The 14,917-nt window shown below is 55.6% G+C and overlaps 1 protein-coding gene across 1 annotated transcript in view; it reads right to left on the bottom strand.

Annotated features, from left to right (window-relative positions):
• The window catches only part of CASZ1 (castor zinc finger 1), a 122,437-nt gene extending 113,034 nt beyond the window's left edge, over window positions 1-9,403 (bottom strand). Inside the window, exon 1 of the mRNA XM_007980592.3 lies at window positions 9,246-9,403. The gene's annotated coding sequence lies outside the window, so the exon portion shown is untranslated. The remainder of the gene's footprint in view (window positions 1-9,245) is intronic.
• Between the last annotated feature and the right edge of the window lie 5,514 nt (window positions 9,404-14,917).

The following is a 14,917-nucleotide window of genomic DNA, read 5'->3' as shown; positions in this document are numbered from 1 at the left end:
GCACTTCTGGCCCCATCTTCAGGGGGATGATCTTTAGGGTGAGGCATATTTATCTAGGGCAGCAAGGGTTAACACCGGGGCTGGGAGAGGCCAGGCAGCACGGAGCACTCCCTGTTTATTAATAAGCTATTTATCACCAGCTTTGCTTTTAATGCCATTTGGGCTTAATGTTGTTAATGAAATATAAATACCCACGCTAATGATGTTGGTCAGAGGCAACACGGGCAGCAGCCGGCTCGAGAAACGGGGCCAAACCACCAGGCAGGCCGGGGAAGAGGCTGAGAGCTCGGGAAGCGGAAGAGGTTCCCACCCGTGCGGCACCCCCAGCCCCCTTCTGCTCACACCACAAGATGCCCTGGCTGGCTGTGCCGGGAAAGGCTGGGAGGAGGGCAGCCCAGGGGGCCAGGGGAGAGGAGGCCTCCCAGGGCACAGGATGCTGTTAACTCCTAGAGAACAGAGCCAGAACGCAGAGCTCCCACCTCGGGGCACTGCCCGCCTGGCATCAGGCCCCTTGGCTGCAGGAGGCTGGACCTCCACCAGCTGGCAGCCCTAAGCTCCCTGGTCACAGGAACAGAGCCAGGATGTGAGGGGTCACCAGAGGGAGCAGTAAGGACCCCATCAAGCTTTCCACTCCAGACGGGCCCTCCCCTCCCTGCCCCAAAGTGACAGCCCAGGCAGGCCAGCCCCTGCAGGGCACACCCTCCCCAAGGAGCTAGCACGGGCTGCCCAGTTGGGGTGGGTGTGAAGAGGGCAGCAGACGGGGATTCCTGCTCAGTGCCCAAAGGTCCTAGAACACAGCGGTGGCCCTGCGTAGCAGGCTGTTGTCCCTGACTTTGTGCCTGGCCTGGTCCAGCCCCTCCTACACAGAGGGCCATCCCTGCCCACCTTTCCCTGGGCTCAGAATAGATGCCCTTAGCGGATGGCCATCCTCCCAAATTACCCCAGAAACTTCAGGCGGCCCCCTCTGGAGAGGCCCCCAGACTATTCCTAGATAGCAGCCTCACCAGGGGAGGCGTTCCTGGGGAACTGCTCCCCAGCCTGGTGGCCACAGATGCCCCTGCGGGGACTTAGACTTGATTCACCCAAGGGCCACCTGGGCCAGATACAGGCTGGGAGACTCCAGCAAGTAGCTGACATTTGCCATCACCCTCCTCTCCCTGTACTGTGGGAGTGGAGGTCATCGTGACCCCAGCTCTGCCTTGCCTGCAAAGTCCCCAGGCAGCTCCCCAGGGAGTGCTGCCTCTTCCAGAGGGAGCCCCCAGCTGCCGGCCCTCCCTGCTCAGGGCTGCCAGAGAAAATACAGGATGCCCAGTGAAATGTGAATTTCTGATAAACAATGAATATGGCCAGGTGCCGTGGCTCATGCCTGTAATTCCAGCACTTTGGGAGGCCAAGGCGGGTGGATCACCTGAGGTCAGGAGTTCGAGACCGGCCTGGTCAACATGGTGAAACCCTGACTCTACTAAAATTACAAAAAATTAGCTGGGTGTGGTGGCGGGTACCTGTAATCCCAGCTACTAGGGAGGCTGAGGAGGGAGAATCACTTGAACCCGAGAGGCGGAGGTTGCAGTGAGCCGAGATTGTGCCATTGCACTCTAGCCTGGGCAACAAGACCAAAACTGCGTCTCAAAAAACAAACAAACAAACAAAAAAACTTGTTTTCATGTAAGTATGTCCCAAACATTGCATGGAATATACTTATACTAAACATTGCATGCTATTTGTGTGAAATTTAAATGTACTAGGTATCCTGTATTTTTATTTGCTAACTCTGGCAAGCCTGTCCCAGTGACTCAGCAGGTAGCACCTGGCAGGGGGGGACAGTTCCTGGGGTGTGAGCAGGACAAAAGAGGCAGTGAGGGGGAGTAGAGGTCCTTGTCCGTCTCAGGACAGCAGATTCTTTTCAAGAGGCTCTTCTCATCACTTTCTGCCCTGCCCAGCCTCCTCCCTCACCCATCACGCCTGCACTGCCCAATGCCACAGCTCACCTGCGGGGGTCCCCTCTCGCTGCACCCCCCAAAGTCACCTCCACGTCCCCAAGGAGCACAGGGCTCATTTGCTGGGGCTTGGTGGAGCTCAGCTCAACGGCTAATCCCCTGGGTGGCTCCTGTCAGATTATTAATTAGCTAAAGCGGATCGGTCCTGGAACAACATGCGCTTGGACTTCAGATAAAGCAGGCCAGGGAGGCGGGTGGGGGCTGCTTAAAGTGACAAGACCCTGTTTCTGAGCGGCTCCCCAGAAGGACCGGGGGAAGGAGGCCCAGGCTAGAGCAGGGTGAGTTCCAGACGGACCTCTCTGTGCCTCCTCTGCCCGCTCCCACATGCAACATCGAGAGAGTGTCTTCAGGGAGGGAGAGCCGGGCACATATGCGACCTGTGAGAGGCGGAGCTGGTGACAGGTGGGTCTTGTTTTTTAATAAAGAGCTTGTTCCTAATCAGATCATGGCACTCAGAACTCTTCAAAAAGCTTCTTATTTCACTCTGGGTAAAAGCCAGAGTTCTCACAATGGCCTGCAAGTCCTGTGGGATCTGAGGGGTCCTCCACCCTGACCCCCTCAACCTCAAATGGCATCTGCCCCTCACTCTGCTCCAGCCACACTGGCCTCCTTGCTTCTCCAACATGCCTCCAGGATCTCACACCTGCTGTTCCCCCTGGTGGGAACGCTCTTCCTACAGATATTGATTAGGTTGCCTCACTCCCCCACTTCCTTTCTGTCTTCACCCAAATGTCACCGTCACAGTGACCCCTTCCCTGGGACCCACATCTAAAATGACAAGCCGTCCACCCACCTGCCCCTCACTCCCTATTCTGTTCTGCAAAGCGGCTCTTGTTTTCTCCTTCCCACGTGTCGCCATCCAGTACATCCTTTATTCCTTTTTCTCCTGTATCATTTGGCTCCCTCCATCCGAATGTAAACCTCACGAGGGCAGGACGTTGGCCTCCTCTTCATTTCCAGCACCTGCAATGGCTACCCTCAGTGTCGCTGAATGGAAATGGAAAATGAATGGCCAGAGGTGACAGGTCAGGACTTGGACCACCACCTCTTCCGGCTCTGAACCTCCGAGGCTGAGCCCTGGCCCAACCCAGTGGGCTCCTCAAGTACCCAGTTTCTCTCCCCTGACCCTACTGGACCCCATGCTTCCTCAGTCCTGCCGCCAAACCAGGTGCTCCCCAAACCCTTGTCCTAAGCATTTTCACTACGATGCATTTCCAGGGTCTTCTGAGGGATGTCTGAGGGGACCCATCTCTGTGTCACCAGACCCCCTCCCCACAGCTGGGACTGATCCTCTCTCTGCCCAGAGAGCAGCACGGGGTGGGACTCACAGCTGCTGCCCAGGCCCAGCTCAGCTGCTGGCAAACTCCTGGGCTCGGATTGTTTTGACTTGAGTCGGTGAAGCTGAAATATTGAGTCACAACGGCCCTAAACTTCATTACCAGCTCTTAACACAGATTACTAAGGGGAAAAAAAGTTGCTTTTAATTGCTTTTCCCGATTAGCATTTCTGGAGAAGAAACTAGTGTTTAATTACACCTTTCCTCTTCTTACCCCGCTGGCCACGGGGGTCCCAACCCAGCTACCAGAGCAAGACCCAGGCTCAGAAAAGCCCCTGCTCTGGGGGAAAGCCAAGGATCCGGACCAGAGAGAAAACCTGGGTGGTGAGCAGAAGGGTAGCAACCCTCAGGCCTGAAGGGTAGAGAGCAAGCGGCAGTGGTGGGGGTGGGAACGTGGCAGTATCCAGGGGTCCTGGGGAAGGTGGGCAACAAGGGGATCACTGGCTGCCTCATGCCTCAGGGTGGTGGCTCTGGGCCTAAGGGCCTTCACCTGGACCAGGCTTATCCCTGGGTAGATTCCAGAACAAAAGCAGATAGGGGAACCTGCTAGAAGACCGGAGAGGAGGAGCTTGAAGGTCTACACGAGGAGACGATGCAGTCAGGACTTCAGGACTCTTCCATGTGTGAGACCTGAAGTCACCTCTCCGATGCCAGCCTCTCTCACTGTGGGCACTCAGGGACAGAGGCAGGGCAGAGGCGCTTCTCCCCTCGTCCACCGCACAGCGTCAACCCTCCCAAATCCATGGGTCGTCCCATCATTTGGAGCAACTGCGTCACCCGCTGAGAAGTTCCCCGAGTAGCTCCAGACAGGGCAGGTGCCCCCAGCCCTTCCCAGTCCCTCTTCCCTGGGGCCCGTGCATGGCGAGACTCGGGGGTTTCCTGTGTCTGCTCCGAAGGCAGGGGGCATGGGGAGAACGGAGGAAGGAGGCCCTGGCACCACCAGGTGGAACGCTTGCTCAGATTAGAAATCAGGAAGATCAGTAACTCTTCCCAGACCAACTCCCAGCCACATCTCTGCTCAGCCCGAGGCAACCTTGGGGTCTACCCATCCTCTGGAGCACCAAATCATAGTGGGAGGTGGGGAACCCTCCTGCTCCCGCCCCTCTACATCCCCCACCCCAGCTGTAGGCCGTGGAGCTGCCAGCTTCACATCAGATCAAAGCCCTGGAGGATGGCATGAGAACTGTCCAGTCCAGTTAGGAGTGAAGGTCACGGATCTAGTGCAGACCATAGAGGCAGAAAGCAGAAAAACCTCCCACGCGTGCACAGATGCACACGCCTCCCACCCAGACACACCCTCCCGCAGGGTCAGCCCAGTGTTCTGAGGCCAGCAGACACGCCCAGGAAGACTGGCTGACACGCCCCTTGGAGCCAGGCAGAGGCACCAGCTGTAGGCCTGGGACAGCCCCACCACCCCCGCAAGCTGCTGCCAGCCTGCACTTCTGCTCTCTCCCGTCACTGCCTCTGGAGGTCAGGCCTCCAGAGCCTCCTTACAGGGCCCGGCTGCTGTGCCACACATTGCTTCCCACTTGGGACATCCCCGATGCACCCCCCCAACCCTTGCCCCCGCAAGACATCACGGGCCCTCCCTTCCTGTCACCCCCATGGAGGTCAGGTCTCCAGAGTGTTCCTGGAAGGCTGGGCTGGCCCATATGGCTGGGAATACGTTGCCAGCAAGGGCAAGTGCTCACGCGAGCCTGGCAGCCGGCTGTGACAGCTTCACGCTCGCCAACCAGGCCTCTGGCTTGCTCCCGGGCTACAGGGCAGTGCTCAGGGTGGCAAGGGGCCTGTCCAGGGGAGCTGGAGATCACTGCTATCACAGCGTCGATGCTGGGAATGCCCGCCCCAACCTGGCCCTCACAGATGGTGTCAGGACCCAGGAGATTGGAGCCTCATGTCAGAGGAACTGGGAAAAGGGAGACTGGCCTGGGTTCCAGGTGAGCGAGGTACCGAGGTACCGGGGCAATTCACACCTTTGTGTGTGGCAACATTGTTAGGATCCCTGCTGATGAGCAGGGGCCGGAGGCTGAGCCGGCCCCATGGAAATGTGGGGGCCTCAGACAAGCCCATCTGTCAGCCCTCACAGCTCATCGACGAGGCTCTGTATGACTCGGCATGTGGAAAAAGGTGTGCGGAAGCTCAGCCCTGAGCACACAGATCACATTCAAAGCCACAGAGAGAGAAACTCAGCCAACCTTTAGACCCAATCTGAGACCCAGCACAGAACCCAGGGAGCAAACACACAAAGCTGGCTTCAGTGCAGAGCCCGGGCCGAAGGGACAGTGTGTGTCCCGGCCTGCTCCCAGCCTCACTCCTGAAAACAGTGCCGGAGAGAAGCAGTTCCCTCCACAAGGAGCCCGATCCACTCAAACAAGCCTTTCTCAGCAGTCAGCATGGCTCCAAGATGGCGCTTCTCCCCTAATGCATGAGACGTTAACCCTCGTTAACCCTCTCAAAGCCGTGGGTCGTTCTTGGTACTGTCGTGTTCAGGGCGCAGGAGAGAGAGGAAAAGACACAGAGTCACAAATCGGGGGGCACAGAATGCTGGAGTCATCCTGGGGCCCTCTCTTTTCCTTGCCCCATTGAATCCACCATTGAGTCCTGCTAACTCTTCCTTTACACACACACAGACTCTGACTCCTTCCCCGCCTGTCCACCTCCTCACCCAGCCACCATCCTCTCACACCATTGGCTATGGCAGCTGCCCCTCTGGCCTCCCAGTTTCTTCCCTTGGCAGCCCCAACTACCTTTTTAAAACAAACATTGGCTGGGCACAGTGGCTTATGCCTGTAATCGCAGCACCTTGGGAGGCTGAGGTGGGCGGATCACTTGAGGTTAGGAGTTCGAGACCAGCCTGGCCAACATGGTGAAACCCTGTCTACTAAAAATACAAAAATTAGCCAGGCGTGGTGGCATGTACCTATAATCTCAGCTACTCGAAAGGCTGAGGCAGGAGAATCTCTTGAATCCGGGAGGCAGAGGTTGCAGTGAGCCGAGATTGTGCCACTGTACTCCAGCCTGGGCGACAGAGTGAGATTCCATCTCCAAAAAAACCAAAAACCAAAAAACCATCACATCACTTTACCTCTTGCTCAAAACCCTCCAGTGGCTTCCTATCGCCTAAGCATAAAATCCCAACTTCTCCCCAGGCATACAAAGCCCTGCACCTCTTGACACCCACCCCATCCACGTCCTGGTCACTCAGCCTTTTCTTCCAGTCGCTGAATGCACTGAGGGCATCCTACCTTAGGGCCATTAGGCTAGCTGTTCTCTCTTTCTAGAATATTCTGCCTGCTCTTCACTGATCTGTCTACTTCCTGTCCTTCAATGTCAGCTAAATGTCACCATGTCCTCGAGAAACCACCTCTGAGCAGCCTGCCAGGAGTGCCAAGCAGTCACTTCCCATCACCACCTCCTACTTCCATTCTCTGCTGGCATCTTCCTTTTTTGTTTTTGCGGGTTTGTTTCATGCTGCCTCCCCCACCGGACTCCATAAGAACAGGGACAGTCTTGTCACCTCTGTTTGCTGGTGAGTGACTGGCAGACCCCAGACACTCTTCTCTTTTTTTTTGGAGACAGTCTTGCTCCGTCGCCCAGGCTGGAATGCAGGGGTGCAATCTTGGCTCACTGCAACCTCCACCTTCCGGGTTCAAGTGATTCTCCTGCCTCAGCCTCCCAAGTAGCTGGGATTACAGGCATGCACCACCATACCCGGCTAATTTTTGTATTTTTAGTAGAGATGGGGTTTTGCCATATTGGCCAGGCTGGTCTTGAACTCTTGACCTCAAGTGATCTGCCTGCCTCGGCCTCCCGAAGTGCTGGGATTACAGGCGTGAGCCACCGCGCCTGGCCCCAGACCCTCTGTAACTGCTAGATAAATGCAACCAGCTTTTTTGCAGAGGAGCCCGAGGTGGGGGAATCTGAGCCAGACAGGGCCAGGCCTGCAGATCAGACCTGCACACAGCCTTGCCCCCTGGTCTGCATTGGTGAGGCAGGACCGCTCTGAGACCATGGGTCAGTCCTGCCACAGAAGGCCCCTGCCTGGAGTCCAGCCTGGTTATTGGAAAGGGCTAAGTGAGAAGGGACTTGGCCATGATATTCTCTCTTGGAGCCCTTGGAGTTCCTAAGCTTCATTATCAAGTCCAAGACAGCCAATGCCAGGATGCAGGTGTCCCACCGGACCTGTGGAACCCATGCCCCATGCCAGGCACAAATCCCAGCTGATGTATGACCCCTGGGAGTCAACAGAGAGTGGAAACTTCAGAAAGGGAAAAGCGAATGGGCGTGTTTTGCCCAGGCAAGGAAGAAAACAAAAAGCCCGCCACTGAGAACAGAGGAGGCAAACATTACCCTCTCAGAGGGGAGGGGCTCCGCAGGCACTCACAGCCTCTTCATGGGCAGGGCACGGGGCAGGGCTGGGCAAGACCACCCTGAGGCTCGGATACATTTGGGCCTGCATCCCAAGATTCATGATCATCAGAGGAAGCAGAGTCTGTTAAGAACAGCCCGGGAAGGTGCCAGAGCAAACCCAGAAGACTTCAGCGCCACGAAACTCCCGCCACGGCCTTTTCCAGGTGACAGTCTAAACAGCCCTGGTGCTATCCAGGGCACAACGGCAGCACATCCTAAGTACGATGGACCAACTTCAGGAGCATGATCACATTCTGCACACCAGGAAGAAGAGTCGCAGCCACACAGTTGCCCCACCACAGCGACCCAAGGCCACTTTTGCATCTGATTTGCAAATCTCTGGGCTGTATCCAGAGCTAGTTCCCCGAGGAGGCATGGCCTGGATTCAAGCAGGTCTGCGGCTTCAAGGACCTACCAAATCCCAGTGCGCACCAAGGCACCCATCTCTGCAAGCACTTCCTCCCTGCAAGTTCGAAGTCCAGGGCTGCTGAGCCCAGCCCCAGAGGGAGGGGCAGGACACACCTGCCCAGGGCGACCATGGGGAGGAGGAGCGCAGGCAGGTGAGCCAGGGACACAGGCTCCAGGCTGGCACACACAGGAACAGCAGCCCCCAGCCCTGCCCTCCCCAGACATCCTCTAGGCCCTCAGCCTCCGCCTCCATCCCTAGACCTTGCCCATGAACTTCACAAACACCCCATCCCTCTGGACTGGTTCCCTTGGGATCTCAAGAAAATACCGAATAATGACCAACATGCAATGAGTCACCCACTGTGTGTCAACCCCTCACCCCAAGAACTGCCACGTTTGATACCTGCAGGTAAATATCCGACAGTACCAGCTCCACAGACTACCCCTCCCTGGCATGAGTGACCTGCCTTATGCAAAGGGCTATTTCCAAGCCTGGGTCAAAAGGCACCTACAGCTTCTCCTCTATGAAGGGTACTATTTGGGCTGGAGGACCACTGAAAAGAGCCTGATAAATCATCCCCAGGCCAGCTCCTACCACACATGAGCTCAGAGCAGAGCAGCCTCCGGAGATGGAGAAAGGCTAGAACTACTGTCCAGCCCTTCTAAGATGAAGTTCCAACCTAATGCTGAGATGTGGGAGTGGCATCTGATAGAGAATGGTCCTTGCCTGCAAAGCCGGGGCACTGCTGGCACCATTCATTGTCATGCCATAGAAACACTGGGAAGATCCTTAAAAGGCCAGTTATGCTAACCTCTTTATTTCACAGGTGGGGACACCAAGATCCAGAGGGTAAGTATTGAGTCGATGACAAAGCCAAGGCCCAAATGCAGGTGCTGTGCTCCCGGGCTGGGGCTTTCTTCTCCATGCAACACTTGTTTCATCCTCACTGATAGTGCTTAAGCGACCACCATCCGGATCAGAACCCACTGGGAAAGGTGAGTCTAGGCCCTACACAGTCCATATCCTAAGAAGCAACCCCCAGACTGGCCACCCCACACTTCCTAGTGGCATCTTGGGAACCGGAAGCAGCTACCTTTGCATCCCAAGAGGCCAGGGTTCGAAGTCCATTCCAACACGCACCACTGGGGAGTTGCAGGAGCCCCTTGTGAAGGAGGGGTCAATGGCCGCGGCAGCTGGGAGGGTGGGTGGGATGGAGGAGTCTTTGCCTTCAGTCAGCAAGGTCTGTTTGCCTACCAAAACGAGAGAGGAAAACAAAAAAGATTAGGCTACAACCGACACCCACAAACCCAGCCCACACTTGGGGTGTACAATGGAGGGCAAGGTTCCGACATCTTGTGTGGTAACCAGCCAGCAAGGTAAGAGATTCTCATTCCTGCTAATCAGCAGATGGCATTGCCATGGCGCATACCATGCCTGACTCTGCAACCAACGCACTCTTCGCACAATTATTAGCCAATTGCTACGCAGTTGTCGTACCTAATAAAATAAGCAAACAGGTAGAAACAATACTAGGCCAATCAGGTGCCTCCCCGGGTAACACAGAAGGATCACACCCAAGGCTGGGCACCCAGGGTGAAAGGTCAGGCCTGAAAATGGATCAAGCCAATACCGGAAACAGATCAAACCCATGCAACCAAACCAACGCTGGGCTCCCCAGCGCCTGCCCCCTCCAGACTTTCCTTGTGCCGGCTCCCAGCTGCTCCCCTGACCCCTGGGTGACCTTCTGGGAGTCTCTATAAAAGGAATCAACAGGTGTCTCTGCAGCGACCCAGGATGGTGCATTTAATTTCTTCTGGATTTCCTTCCCCACTTCCATTCTGGTACTGTGCGACTCAATTTCATAAAAAGAAAAGAGGGTGTGGGCCCGTACCCTGAAAGCGGGTTGCTGAGATTCAGTTGCAATAGGTGTTGGGACAAAAAAAAGAAGCCAAAGAAAGTTGGTGCCCCGCTACCGGCAACCTTTGTGTCAATTTAAACAAATATTGTGGTGTTTCTATGGTGATTCCTGTTTTGAATATCCACTACACTCACTTTTTAAAGGGCTTTTCCTGTTTGCGTTTCAACTTCAAACCTGTAAATATTTTCAGCATTTTTAGAAAAAAGGAGCTCATGTGCGTGCAAACACAAACACACAACCCAATCTCAGCGTACAACCTCCCAGTCTTGGAAGCCCGGCCTCGTGGATGTGAGGATGGGGTGCAGACAACCCAGAGGGGGTGCTCGGTCTGCTCTCCTGTCCACCCTGCCTGCAGAGCTGGCACCAGGAAGATTGCCACTGAAATCCTGGCCCTTTCCTTCCCCCTTTGCGGGAAGATCGCAGCAGCCACAGCAGCTCTGTGTTCCTGAAACGTGTGAGAGGGCTGGGCCCTGCCTCCGCAGGGTGGTATGGTGTGGGCAGCTGCCCTGCAGGTTCTCCAACTTGGCCCGGCTGTCGGAGTCCCCGGAGGCCTCGCAGGAGCGCACGAACCCCTCCCCTCCTGCTGCCCAAGGTTGGACCTGAGTGCGAGGGGGAGTTGGCTCTTGGAAGGTGACAGCTTCAGCATCACCTCTGCCCCACCTCGGCTGCAGCAATGCCACTGAGACCAGCTCCCTTGGGGAGGCCATCAGGGTGGACAGCATCTACAGTCCAAGGCTTGGATCAGCCCAGCTCCCATCCCACCCCTCGGCGCCACACAGGGTTAACAGCGGGTTTCCTGGTTTCCATGGATTCCCGCCAGGCCCCTAATGTGAGTTTCGTGTGATTTGGGGGAAGTGGATTTCCTTTGTTTTCCAGTTTGGGAATATTTTTTTCTTTAAAAAAGAGGAAAAAACACTTTAATGGAAACTTCAGGGCCACTGGGAGACTCACTCCTCTGGGCTCTGAAACTCCCCTGCCTGTTAGTCCAGAATCCCCCAAAGCCCTGGGCAGCCCATCCACCCACAAAATCCCCCTGGGCTGGAAGAAGGCATGCCTTGGACTACCTACACTCCTACTCCAAGAACGTCCATCTGCTGGGGGTCTCGACTCCAATATCCCATCGGAACGATCCCACCTAAAATCGAGCATCTTGCCTAGGAGGCTAACACGCCCCTCTTCCAGCTTTGTAAAACGGACATGTACATTCCCCAGAGAAAAGGTCAAAGGAAACACTTCTACCTCCCCAACTCCAGGCAAGGCACTGGCAAGACCAGGGTCTGACCACAGGCCAACGGTGAACACTCCCAGTGTTTCATGTCCTTGGCTCAGAGGGGGTTCCAGCTACGGAAGGAAAGGGGGTTCCAGGCCCTGGTGGGACCCTTGTTGGGCTTCGTCCAGCAGAGAGAGGGGCCTGCCCAGGGCAGAGGGTGCTTCTCAGCTTTGGCAGCAAGAACAACTGATAAAGGGTGTGGCCAGGCCTCCTCCTACTTCTCCCCCACAGTCTTCCCCATTCCTGCCATCCTCCAACCCTGCCAGGGCGTGGCCTTGCTCCAAGACTGTCACCAACCAAGTGGCCTGACCCACTTACCAAACCAGGGCACAGGCCCCGGGGCCTTCCATGAACTGAGGCTCTCCCACAGCCCAGGCCCCGGGGGCCATGGATCCCGGTCAGAAAGTGCAGAGTGCAGAGGCCGGGTCTCTGACCAGCGGCTCCAGAGTGAAGAGGTGAGAAGCTGAGTGAGTGCGCTTACAGAACTCACAATGGGCTGAGAACCAGGAGACACGGGTCCGAGTCCCAGTTGTGCCCCCTGAAACCTCCACGGGCCCTTAGACAAGCCTGCTAATCTCCCTAGGTTCATTCTCCTCACCAGCCAAACAGAGACGATGCCTCAGTCTTCCCTCCTACCTCGCAGGCTGCGCGAAGGATGGACAAGGGGTGTGAAAGGGTGTTAACAAGCACTCTAGACACGCCTAGAATCACCACCACCCTCTTCTTCCAAGTCTCTTCAAGGTAACCTTCTGGAACCTACCCCGGGTGGCCCCACGCGCCCCGACTCTGCTGCTCCTACATCCTCCACCACAGCATTTACATCCACACTGGACTAAAGTAATTTGTTCACAAGTCTGTCTCCACCATTGGACTTTTAACACCTCAAGGGCAGAGAGCGGGTCTTAATGATCTGCGTGTCTGCAGCATTTAGCACAACAGCTGGGCGGCCGTGGGCAGTGAAGGTGTTGGTGGAACTGAACTAGTCCCTGACCTCATGTCAGAGTCAGATGAGCCCCGCGCAGCTTGGCCCCTCTTCTCCAACAGAACGCTCCACTTGCTGTTTTCTTGTTTGAGATGGAGTCTCGCTCTGTCACTCAGGCTGGAGTGCAGTGGTGCAATCTCGGCTCACTGCAACCTCCACCTCCTGGGTTCAAACAATTCTCCTGCCTCAGCCTCCCAAGTGGCTGGGACTATAGGCAAGTGCCACCGCACCCAGCTAATTTTTGTATTCTTAGTAGAGATAGTGTTTTACCAGATTAGCCAGACTGGTCTCAAACTCCTGACCTCAGGTGATCGACCTGCCTCGGCCTTCCAAAGTGCTGGGATTACAGGTGTGAGCCACCGCACCCAACCCTGTTGGCTCTTTTCGTGCCCATTCTGTTTAGCTCTCCCCAAGCCTCAACCTGTGCCTTGCTCTCTCCCCCTCCTCCATTAGCCCCATGAATGAACAGCTCTCAGATTTAAGGGAGCCCCTTAGTTACTTGATCCCCTCCAACCAATTCCAATAAGAATGAACCATGTGCCTACTGTGTGCCAGGCGGCAGGCTGGGAGTAAGGGCAGGGCACACTGATGAGTGGCCTCTGCCCCCTGCCTATAGACCGAAGTGAGAACTCTTGGTATGAACCAATCAGATGCCTTCTATCTGCCAAGCGCTGTGCCAAGTGCCCTACGCGCATGATCTGACCAAATCTTTACAACACAAAGGCAGAAATGGTTATGGTCCCCGTGGATAGATTAGGGAGGGCGGGCATGGAGACACGAAGTGACTTGCCGAAGATCATACCATGCGCAGGTGCCAAAACCAGGCCTGGGCTGACAGGCTCCAAGGCCCAACTCACTTAAAAGGTCATCCTCCTCCCCTCCCTGTGATCTCAGCAGCCACCCACAACTGATGCCACTGCCCTTCCAGAATCTCAGTTCTCCTGTCCTGAAAACAGGTCTGGACCAAGTCCTCCAGAGCCACCAGGCAGCGCTCATACATCACAATGAAAGGCTCGGGTGCTTCTGGCCAGGCTGAAAAGGGGGGAAAGCGAGGCCCGTGGTAACACTCGGCGAGCAGAAGGAAGCCCTGAACACATCTTCCAAATGGGGTCTGGGCTGTGGTCATACTCATTGCAACCTGTCATCTGACAGGATGGGGACAAGGAAAGCACCTCCATGCTAAGTCAGGAGGTCCTGCTGAGACAGGACAACTTCCGTTTCTTCTCTCCAGATAAGGGGAAAGCAAAAGGGCTTTATCTTTGGGGGCATGGGTCAGAGATTTCTGCTGCCTCCCCTCCATCGGAAGCTCCCCGCACAGTGAACGTCTGCCACGGAGACGCGCGATTGGGAAGCAGGGCCAGAGAACCCCCTGATTTTCACCTGGGGGCATGTGGGTACGGGGAGGTGCCCATCATCTCCCCAAAGGAGGGAAGACACTGGGAAGTGGTAGGGAATGATTTCTATCCGAGAGTGTATGTGGTGGAAGATCAGCCCAGGGTGGGGAGAGGACAGAGCGCTAATGAGCAGATTTCATAAACCACCCGAGTGAAAACAAAAACACAGACACGCACATTGCCCAACTCCAGGGCTGTATGGAAAAGGGAAAAAAAAACAATAAAAAAATCCACATCTTAATACAAAAATCCTCCATGATGTGTTGCGGCACGAAAGTGTTTTTCGCTGCATTTTTCATCTGTGATCTCACACGGCCCACGACGGGTACGCCCAACGCGGCAGGTATTCGACGGTACACAAACAGGGCAGACACACACAATGAGCCAAAACAAGGAAGGCCAACATGCAAATCGGTCCAGGCGGGCATCTCACGGCTTCAGGTGGCTTCTGGCGACGGCCTCATTGGACCTGAACATGGGACCCTTTAGATTTCTGAGGGAGAGAGAGATGGGGCAAGAACGCAGCTCAAGTGCAGAGGGCTCTTCATGCTCAGAACTCCCAGCCAGGTGCTTGTGCGGCCTTTCCACACTTAAGGTACTGTCCACTGTCCTGCTGCCGGCAGGGGACAGGGAGGGGACCCGCGCCCCAGAGGCCCTTCCTCCATATCACTCACCCCACGGTTACTATCTGTCTCCTTTCTGTTCCACCCCTCCCCCCTTTAATTGTTGGATGAGTTTACAGAGCTGTGTGCCAAAAACAATCAACTCCAGGGAACAGAGTTATACAAAAAAGGGCGTGTCGCCAGAGGGAGACGGATATCCATGGAAACCACCACCTTTTCACAGCAGCCTAGGTGAAGCTTGGGTGAGGGGATGTGTGGGGGATGGGGAGACACGCTCCACCTAGAACAGGGCCCCAGAAAATGCAGGGGCCACTGATAATCTGTCTGTAGGAGCCAAATACCGTGCGGAGGGTCAGAAAGTGGAGTCAGTCACAAAACACAAGTTCAGCGCGTGCACACATGCACACACACAGGAGCATGCACACACACACACACACACACATATATGCCACTCTGTCAGATCACTGGGCAACTTGCCACCATGGTTAAGCACACACACTGTGGAGCCAGACTGCTCAAGTAGGAATCCAGGCTCTGCCACTCACAAGCTGTGTGGCTCTGGGCTAACGACTTTAACC

This window comes from Chlorocebus sabaeus, chromosome 20 (assembly GCF_047675955.1).
Source record: "Chlorocebus sabaeus isolate Y175 chromosome 20, mChlSab1.0.hap1, whole genome shotgun sequence".
Taxonomy (NCBI): Eukaryota; Metazoa; Chordata; class Mammalia; order Primates; family Cercopithecidae; genus Chlorocebus; species Chlorocebus sabaeus.
The sequence above is the reverse complement of the archived record's forward strand: the minus strand, read 5'-3'. Positions and strand labels throughout refer to the sequence as shown.